This window comes from Triticum dicoccoides, chromosome 3B (assembly GCF_002162155.2).
Source record: "Triticum dicoccoides isolate Atlit2015 ecotype Zavitan chromosome 3B, WEW_v2.0, whole genome shotgun sequence".
NCBI lineage: Eukaryota > Viridiplantae > Streptophyta > Magnoliopsida > Poales > Poaceae > Triticum > Triticum dicoccoides.
This window is the reverse complement of record NC_041385.1, coordinates 71,625,325-71,635,627: the sequence shown is the minus strand read 5'-3', so window position 1 is coordinate 71,635,627 and position 10,303 is coordinate 71,625,325.

The following is a 10,303-nucleotide window of genomic DNA, read 5'->3' as shown; positions in this document are numbered from 1 at the left end:
AAGGGAGAGAGAAGACAAGGCGTGGGGCCGGGCGCGTGGGTGCTGCCTTGGGGGCGCGTGCATCGTGGGTGGCTGGGGTGTGTGTCCGACGGAGGGTGGAGATGTGCGTCTGAGATCTTGCCAAGTCATCGATCTGCGTGATCGATCTGTGTGCTGTGTTTCCTCTTTGCCGTCTTCCAAAAATAACGTTATCTCTTTGTCGTCCGCCCCCCTTTGCCGTCCGCTTTTTTGCCCTTTGCCATCTGCTAGCAGACGGCAAAGAGGGGGCCGTTAGGTTTTTTTCTAAGAAGCTCATTAGTGCGGCCCATCTCTCTCTCTTTGCCATCCGCCAGCTGACAACAAAGATTCTTTGCCGTCCGTTTTATGTAGGCGGACTGCAAAGACCTTCTTTGCCGTCAGCCAGTAGACGGCAAAGAATTGGCAGACGGCAAATAAGCTAATTCCAGTAGTGAATATGTCATCTACATATAATATCAGAAATGCTACAGAGCTCCCACTCACTTTCTTGTAAATACAGGCTTCTCCAAAAGTCTGTATAAAACCATATGCTTTGATCACACTATCAAAGCGTTTATTCCAACTCCGAGATGCTTGCACCAGTCCATAAATGGATCGCTGGAGCTTGCACACTTTGTTAGCACCTTTTGGATCAACAAAACCTTCTGGCTGCATCATATACAACTCTTCTTCCAGAAATCCATTCAAGAATGCAGTTTTGACATCCATTTGCCAGATTTCATAATCATGAAATGCAGCAATAGCTAACATGATTCGGACAGACTTAAGAATCGCTACGGGTGAGAAAGTCTCATCGTAGTCAACCCCTTGAACTTGTCGAAAACCTTTCGCAACAAGTCGAGCTTTATAGACAGTTACATTACCATCAGCGTCAGTCTTCTTCTTAAAGATCCATTTATTCTCAATGGCTTGCCGATCATCGGGCAAGTCAACCAAAGTCCATACTTTGTTCTCATACATGGATCCCATCTCAGATTTCATGGCCTCTAGCCATTTTGCGGAATCTGGGCTCATCATCGCTTCCTCATAGTTCGTAGGTTCATCATGGTCAAGTAACATGACTTCTAGAATAGGATTACCGTACCACTCTGGTGCGGATCTTACTCTGGTAGACCTACGAGGTTCAGTAGAAACTTGATCTGAAGTTTCATGATCAATATCATTAGCTTCCTCACTAATTGGTGTAGTTGTCACAGGAACCGGTTCTTGTGATGAACTACTTTCCAACAAGGGAGTAGATACAGTTATCTCATCAAGTTCTACTTTCCTCCCACTCACTTCTTTCGAGAGAAACTCCTTCTCTAGAAAGGATCCGATTTTAGCAACAAAAATCTGGCCCTCAGATCTGTGATAGAAGGTGTACCCAATGGTCTCTTTTGGGTATCCTATGAAGACACATTTCTCCGATTTAGGTTCAAGCTTATCTGGTTGAAGTTTCTTCACACAAGCATCGCAGCCCCAAACTTTAATAAACGACAACTTTGGTTTCTTGCCAAACCACAGTTCATAAGGCGTCGTCGCAACGGATTTTGATGGTGCCCTATTTAACGTGAATGCGGCCGTCTCTAAAGCATAAACCCAAAACGATAGCGGTAAATCAGTAAGAGACATCATAGATCGCACCATATCTAGTAAAGTATGATTACGACGTTCGGACACACCATTCCGTTGTGGTGTTCCGGGTGGCGTGAGTTGCGAAACTATTCCGCATTGTTTCAAATGTAAACCAAACTCGTAACTCAAATATTCTCCTCCACGATCAGATCGTAGAAACTTTATTTTCTTGTTACGATGATTTTCCAGTTCACTCTGAAATTCTTTGAACTTTTCAAATGTTTCAGACTTGTGTTTCATCAAGTAGATATACCCATATCTGCTCAAGTCATCTGTGAAGTTGAGAAAATAACGATACCCGCTGCGAGCCTCAACATTCATTGGACCACAAACATCAGTATGTATGATTTCCAACAAATTAGTTGCTCGCTCCATAGATCCGGAGAACGGCGTTTTAGTCATCTTGCCCATAAGGCATGGTTCGCAAGTACCAAGTGATTCATAATCAAGTGATTCCAAAAGCCCATCAGTATGGAGTTTCTTCATGCGCTTTACACCGATATGACCTAAACGGCAGTGCCATAAATAAGTTGCACTATCATTATCAACTCTGCATCTTTTGGTTTCAACACTATGAATATGTGTATCACTACTATCGAGATTCAATAAAAATATACCACTCTTCAAGGGTGCATGACCATAAAAGATATTACTCATATAAATAGAACAACTATTATTCTCTGATTTAAATGAATAACCGTCTTGCATCAAAGAAGATCCAGATATAATGTTCATGCTTAACGCTGGCACCAAATAACAATTATTTAGGTCTAAAACTAATCCCGATGGTAGATGTAGAGGTAGCGTGCCGACCGCGATCACATCGACTTTGGAACCATTTCCCACGCGCATCGTCACCTCGTCCTTAGCCAATCTTCGCTTAATCCGTAGTCCCTGTTTCGAGTTGCAAATATTAGCAACAGAACCAGTATCAAATACCCAGGTACTACTGCGAGCATTAGTAAGGTACACATCAATAACATGTATATCACATATACCTTTGTTCACTTTGCCATCCTTCTTATCCGCTAAATACTTGGGGCAGTTCCGCTTCCAGTGTCCAGTCTACTTGCAGTAGTAGCACTCAGTTTCAGGCTTTGGTCCAGACTTGGGTTTCTTCTCTTGAGCAGCAACTTGTTTGCTGTTCTTCTTGAAGTTCCCCTTCTTCTTGCCTTTGCCCTTTTTCTTGAAACTGGTGGTCTTGTTAACCATCAACACTTGATGCTCCTTCTTGATTTCTACCTCCGCGGCTTTTAGCATTGCGAAGAGCTCGGGAATAGTCTTGTCCATCCCTTGCATATTATAGTTCATCACGAAGCTCTTGTAGCTTGGTGGCAGTGATTGGAGAATTCTGTCAATGACACTATCATCAGGAAGATTAACTCCCAGTTGAATCAAGTGATTATTATACCCAGACATTTTGAGTATGTGTTCACTGACAGAACTATTCTCCTCCACCTTGAAGCTATAGAACTTATTGGAGACTTCATATCTCTCAATCCGGGCATTTGCTTGAAATATTAACTTCAACTCCTGGAACATCTCATATGCCCCATGACGTTCAAAACATCGTTGAAGACCCGGTTCTAAGCCGTAAAGCATGGCACACTGAACTATCGAGTAGTCATCAGCTTTGCTCTGCCAGACGTTCTTAACGTCGTCAGTTGCATCAGCAGCAGGCCTGGCACCCAGCGGTGCTTCCAGGACGTAATTCTTCTGTGCGGCAATGAGGATAATCCTCAGGTTATGGACCCAGTTCGTGTAATTTCTACCATCATCTTTCAACTTTGCTTTCTCAAGGAACGCATTAAAATTCAATGGAACAACAGCACGAGCCATCTATCTACAACAAACATAGACAAGCAAAATACTATCAGGTACTAAGTTCATGATAAATTTAAGTTCAATTAATCATATTACTTAAGAACTCCCACTTAGACAGACATCTCTCTAGTCATCTAAGTGATCACGTGATCCAAATCAACTAAACCATGTCGGATCATCACGTGAGATGGAGTAGTTTCAATGGTGAACATCATTATGTTGATCATATCTACTATATGATTCACGCTCGACCTTTCGGTCTCCGTGTTCCGAGGCCATATCTGTATATGCTAGGCTCGTCAAGTTTAACCCGAGTATTCCGCGTGTGCAACTGTTTTGCACCCGTTGTATTTGAACGTAGAGCCCATCACACCCGATCATCACGTGGTGTCTCAGCACGAAGAACTTTCGCAACGGTGCATACTCAGGGAGAACACTTCTTGATAATTAGTGAGAGATCATCTTAAAATGCTACCGTCAATCAAAGCAAGATAAGATGCATAAAGGATAAACATCACATGCAATCAATATAAGTGATATGATATGGCCATCATCATCTTGTGCTTGTGATCTCCATCTTCGAAGCACCGTCATGATCACCATCGTCACCGGTGCGACACCTTGATCTCCATCGTAGCATCGTTGTCGTTACGCCATCTATTGCTTCTACGACTATCGCTACCGCTTAGTGATAAAGTAAAGCAATTACAGGGCGTTTGCATTTCATACAATAAAGCGACAACCATATGGCTCCTGCCAGTTGCCGATAACTTCGGTTACAAAACATGATCATCTCATACAATAAAATATAGCATCGCGTCTTGACCATATCACATCACAACATGCCCTGCAAAAACAAGTTAGACGTCCTCTACTTTGTTGTTGCAAATTTTACGTGGCTGCTACGGGCTTAGCAAGAACCATTCTTACCTACGCATCAAAACCACAACGATAGTTCGTCAAGTTAGTGCCGTTTTAACCCTCGCAAGGACCGGGCGTAGCCACACTCGATTCAACTAAAGTGAGAGAGACAGACACCCGCCAGCCACCTTTAAGCACAAGTGCTCGTAACGGTGAAACCAGTCTCGCGTTATCGTACGCGTAATGTCGGTCCGGGCCGCTTCATCTCACAATACCGCCGAACCAAAGTATGACATGCTGGTAAGCAGTATGACTTGTATCGCCCACAACTCACTTGTGTTCTACTCGTGCATATAACATCAACGCATAAAACCTAGGCTCGGATGCCACTGTTGGGGAACGTAGTAATTTCAAAAAATTTCCTACGCACACGCAAGATCATGGTGATGGCATAGCAACGAGAGGGGAGAGTGTTGTCCACGTACCCTCGTAGACCGTAAGCGGAAGCGTTATGACAATGCGGTTGATGTAGTCGTACGTCTTCATGATCTGACCGATCCAAGCACCGAACGTACGGCACCTCCGAGTTCAGCACACGTTCAGCTCGATGATGATCCCCAGGCTCCGATCTAGCAAAGCTTCGGGGATAAGTTCTGTCAGCACGACGGCGTGGTGACGATGATGATGCTCTACCGGCGCAGGGCTTCGCCTAAACTCCGCGACGATATGACCGAGGTGGAATATGGTGGAGGGGGGCACCGCACACGGCTAAGGAACGATTCGTAGATCAACTTGTGTGTCTAGGGTGCCCCCTGCCCCCGTATATAAAGGATCAAGGGGGGGGGGGTGCGGCCGGCCCTAGGAGGAGGCGCGCCGGAGGAGTCCTACTCCTACCGGGAGTAGGACTCCCCCCTTCCCTAGTTGGACTAGGACTTTGGGCGAAGGAGGAGAGGGGGGAAAGGAAAGGGGGGGCGCCGCCCCCCCTCCTTGTCCTATTCGGACTTGGGGGGGAGGGGTGCGCGGCTGCCCCTTGGCCCCTTCTCCTCTTCCTCCACTAGGCCCACTAAGGCCCATTAGGTCACCGGGGGGTTCAGGTAACCTCTCGGTACTCCGGTAAAATGCCGATTTCACCCGGAACACTTCCGATGTCCAAACATAGGCTTCCAATATATATCAATATTTATGTCTCGACCATTTCGAGACTCCTCGTCATGTCCGTGATCACATCCGGGACTCCGAACACACTTCGGTACATCAAAACTTATAAACTCATAATAAAAATGTCATCGTAACGTGACCTAGAACTATGTAGACATGACCTAGAACTATTCTCGGTCAATAACCAATAGCGGAACCTGGATGCCCATATTGGTTCCTACATATTCTACGAAGATCTTTATCGGTCAAACCGCATAACAACATACGTTGTTACCTTTGTCATCGGTATGTTACTTGCCCGAGATTTGATCGTCGGTATCCAATACCTAGTTCAATCTCGTTACCGGCAAGTCTCCTTACTCGTTACGTAATGCATCATCCCGTAACCAACTCATTGGTCACATTGCTTGCAAGGCTTATAGTGATGTGCATTACCGAGAGGGCCCAGAGATACCTCTCCGACAATCGGAGTGACAAAACCTAATCTCGAAATACGCCAACTCAACATGTACCTTCGGAGACACCTGTAGTACTCCTTTATAATCACCCAGTTACGTTGTGACGTTTGGTAGTACCCAAAGTGTTCCTCCGGTAAACGGGAGTTGCATATTCTCATAGTTACAGGAACATGTATAAGTCATGAAGAAAGCAATAGCAATATACTAAACGATCAAGTGCTAGGCTAACGGAATGGGTCATGTCAATCACATCATTCTCCTAATGATGTGATCCCGTGAATCAAATGAGAACACATGTCTATGGTTAGGAAACATAACCATCTTTGATTAATGAGTTAGTTAAGTAGAGGCATACTAGTGACTATATGTTTGTCTATGTATTCACACATGTATCATGTTTCCGGTTAATACAATTCTAGCATGAATAATAAACATTTATCATGATATGAGGAAATAAATAATAACTTTATTATTGCCTCTAGGGCATATTTCCTTCATATTTGTGATGTATTTAAACCGTCCTCCTCAACTAGCGAAGACCACTCTACTTAGGACATTTTTGGTACAATGAACTTTGTTATTTATGCTTATGATATGTTGCTCCTATTTTTGCCAAGTCTATCTCTTTCTGTTGCTCAACTTTATATGTTGCATATCATCGACTCATGTGACGATGCAGGTGCATAGATCATCGATGGCGAAGAAGTGCTATGCCAGGAGTATACGACGAGTGGCCGGAGTGTCTGGCGCAGCTGTACCGGTTTTCGGTTTCTGAGCGACCGCCAGTAGTTAGTTTAGGTTCACGCTAATGCGAGAGAGGGATACGAACTCATGTACTGCATAGTTCCGCTCTCACTCATAGTGATAGCTCTTCTCGCGCAAGTAATCGAGACTTGTATCACTATTTTCGAGATGATGACGAGAGACTACTTTGTGTTGGATGATGATTATGATGATGACATGATTTGATGAGACTATTTGTATGTATATGCTATGATTACATTTGTACATGTATGATATGCTAAAGATTATTGTATAAAGCATGTTCAAATACAAAACAAATATGCAGAAAAAATAGAAACTAATAAAACTAGCAGCAGCGAGGGGAATAGAGTTAACAACAACGCTCTCTTACCAGTAGCGTGTCCTAGTTAAAAGCGCTGCAGCTATTAGCAGTAGCGCTTTGCACCAAAGCTCGCTGCTGCAAGCCATGTATAGCAATAGCGTGGGACAACACGCGCTACTGCTACATGTTAGCCGTAGCGCCTTATCAGTAGCGCGGCACCCCGTGCTACAACTAGGCAAAAACTAGCGCTACTATTAGGCTTTTCCCTAGTAATGTAGACACACCATCCTTTAACAAAATCTGGACATATAGGCTACTTCGTGGGCACAAATATTTGGCCCAGGCTGCCCCCCCCCCCCCCTCAAAACCAGTGAATCCCCGAAATCACTAATTTAGGAGTACTCATTGCAAAGATCACTCCCATCTTCCCATGTTGCGACAAGTGGCGTGCTGCATGTGTGTCACTTGTCGCAACTTGGGAATTTTCCCTTTTTCGTAGATCTTTTTATTCAAAATGTTTATCTCTTAAACCGTGTGTCCAAATCTTGAACCATTTTTATTGTTGGATTCCTCACGTCGAGATCTTCAAAACTAGATCCCATGTTGATAGGTTCTCACGAACTTTTTTCATGGAAAAACCGGACGAAAAAACCAAACCACGAGGACGGGTTTTTCCCCTTTCCAAAAGAGGCACACCCGTGTCTCTCGCGAAATCACAATCGTGCCTTTCGCGGAAGAAAAAAAGAAGAGAAAAATATGTTTTTTCGTTTCCGAGGAAGCACGGTCGTGCCTCTCACGAAAGCACAATCATTCCTTTCACGGAAGCAAAACCATGCCTCTCGCGAAAGAAAGAAAAACAGAAAACACGAAAAAAACACGTTTTGTCTCGCAAAAAGTTATTTTTTCGAATTTTTGGTCCAAAAGCTAAAAAAAGGTGAAAACCAGAGCACGACACGTGGCGGACGGCTGAGAACGCACTAAATGACGCTGATCGTTGTGAGGCTCCCGAAGAAGCGCTCATTAACTAGTTGCTCTCATGAATCCCGGTAGTGGGCCACCTCTTATATATCCCCGCTCCCTCATGCGGAACGCATCCAACCCATACTGTGTCAGCCCATTATTAAAAGACTCGTGCCGTTCCCGGCCTTAAAGTCGACTTTCGTGATTGACCTTGTTCCGGTCTGAAATGGGCCGACACGTTTAGTACTATACAAGTAGTGTTGGCTACTAAGTTTTTCATCTGGCAGTATTTTCTTCCTGTTTTTGTTTCTGTTCGTTTTAGGCCAGTTTTTGGTAGTTTTTGGAACTCTTATTTTCTTTTTTCTTCTTTTTCCTTTCCATTTTAATTTTAAAATTTGTTCTCAAATTTGTGAACTTTCTCAAATTTCTGAAGTTTTTTTCTCTTAAATACACAAACTTTAAAAAACAAAATCGTGAACCTTTTACCTTAAATACGTACCTTTTTCAAATTCAAAAACTTTGTGTCTCAAATTTGTGTTTTTTTTTCCGAATCGTGAACTTCTTTCCTTGAATTCTTGAATTTCTAAAATTCATGAACTTTTCTCAAATGTTTGAACTTTTCTCAAATGCCTGAACTTTTAGCTGGTGAACTTTTCGAAATTTACTAATTTTTTTTCCAATTTAATGAATGTTTCACAATTTCTTTATTTGTTTTACAGTTCGTAAACTTTTTTTCAAGTTCATGAACTTTTGCGTATTCATATTTTTTTTATTTCCGCAAACTTTTTCCAATTTCTACGAACTTTTTTCAACTTCATGGTTGTTTTCAATATTCCTAAGAATTCTATTTCAAAGTATTACTTTCTTAAATAATTTTTACTGGGTATAGTACTCATAAAGTTGTACTAAACTAAAACACTTAATTTGGAATGAAGTGATATATGTTAAGTAAAATATGGGTCAAATAACACTGTTTACTGATTGTGGTCAACCAAATGAGTTCTAACTGGTTGTTACCTCCGTCTGGAATTAGTTGTTTCTGAAATGGATGTATTTGAGCATATTTTAGTGCTAAATACATCCGTTTAAGCGACAAATAATTTCGGATGGAGGAAGTATTAGCTACAGCCATCAACGTTCACCTGCGGAGATCGAATTCCGTTTCTCCCAAAATAGCGAGATGAACAACCTCTTTAATTTTTTTCTTAGCATTCGTTGTGCTTGAGAGTACGTTGCTGGGTCGATCGTATTTGTTGGGCCGGCCCAGGAGTGCGGTGCGGAGCTCCAACTGAAGTCTCTGTAAACATTTGGCTTGGTCTTCCTTATGATCGAGTCAATATTCCTATAAACATTATTTTTGAGAATTAATAAAGTGTGTGTTTGCCTAAAAATCAAACTTGAAGGCGCTGTATATGATTACCCATAGTCTGGTGTGTCGTTAAAAGTATTTCGGCAGCGCAATTTCCACTGTTTGGGGACTCGCTCAAATTTTCGACTACAAGCTTTTGGACATCATCGTACTTAAGGATATGTTTACTACTACCTTTGTTTGAGAATATGCTCTCTTCGTCTGAAAAAGCTTGCCCCTTAAATGGATAGAGCCGGAGGGATGATGAAGTATGGCATTTTGGAACGGAGGTAGTATTTGTGAGAGATGTCACTGAAATCAGAACAAGTCATGCGTGACGGAAGGGATCAAAATTTCTTCTCCTTATGCTAGGAGCTAAATTTTCATTTTTGTCGTGATCCACTAAGAGACAACGTATGAACGTAAGCTTGTTAATTAGTCTTGAGTCCACCACTTGGGTTGTTGGCAGATGCTCTAATCAGTGTACGTTGTCTCCTTGTATTTTGTCTTCACGATGAAGCTTTGGAGTACCCCCCTCCGTCCAATAGTAATTGACGTTGAAGCGATGGATCTAGATGGGGTAGATTATTCGCACATGTGCTAGTCTGCAATTAGTTCAGGCGTCCTGCTTTCTCAGCCGGCCTGAGCTTCGTAAACAAAAGTTGGGTGAAAATAATACTATCGTCAGTTCAAGAATAGATCGAGACATGTATGTATGCGATCGACCAGATGAAATATCCATGGTCGATCTCGACAAATAATAACTGGTTGCGCCAGTATTTTATTTGCGGCAGCGTGAAAGCAACATACTACTAACTTGTATGAGAGCAGTTAGATGCCGAACGAAGCACGAAAAATAGCACTGCAGTGTTTTTCCTTGAGCAAGTGACCTATATATTTGTGTGCAGCGAGCAGTGCGTTTTCATCCAGGCCGGATCGAGATCGACAGCGCGCGCGCGCGCGCGCGCACACACACACACACACACAGAGAGAGAG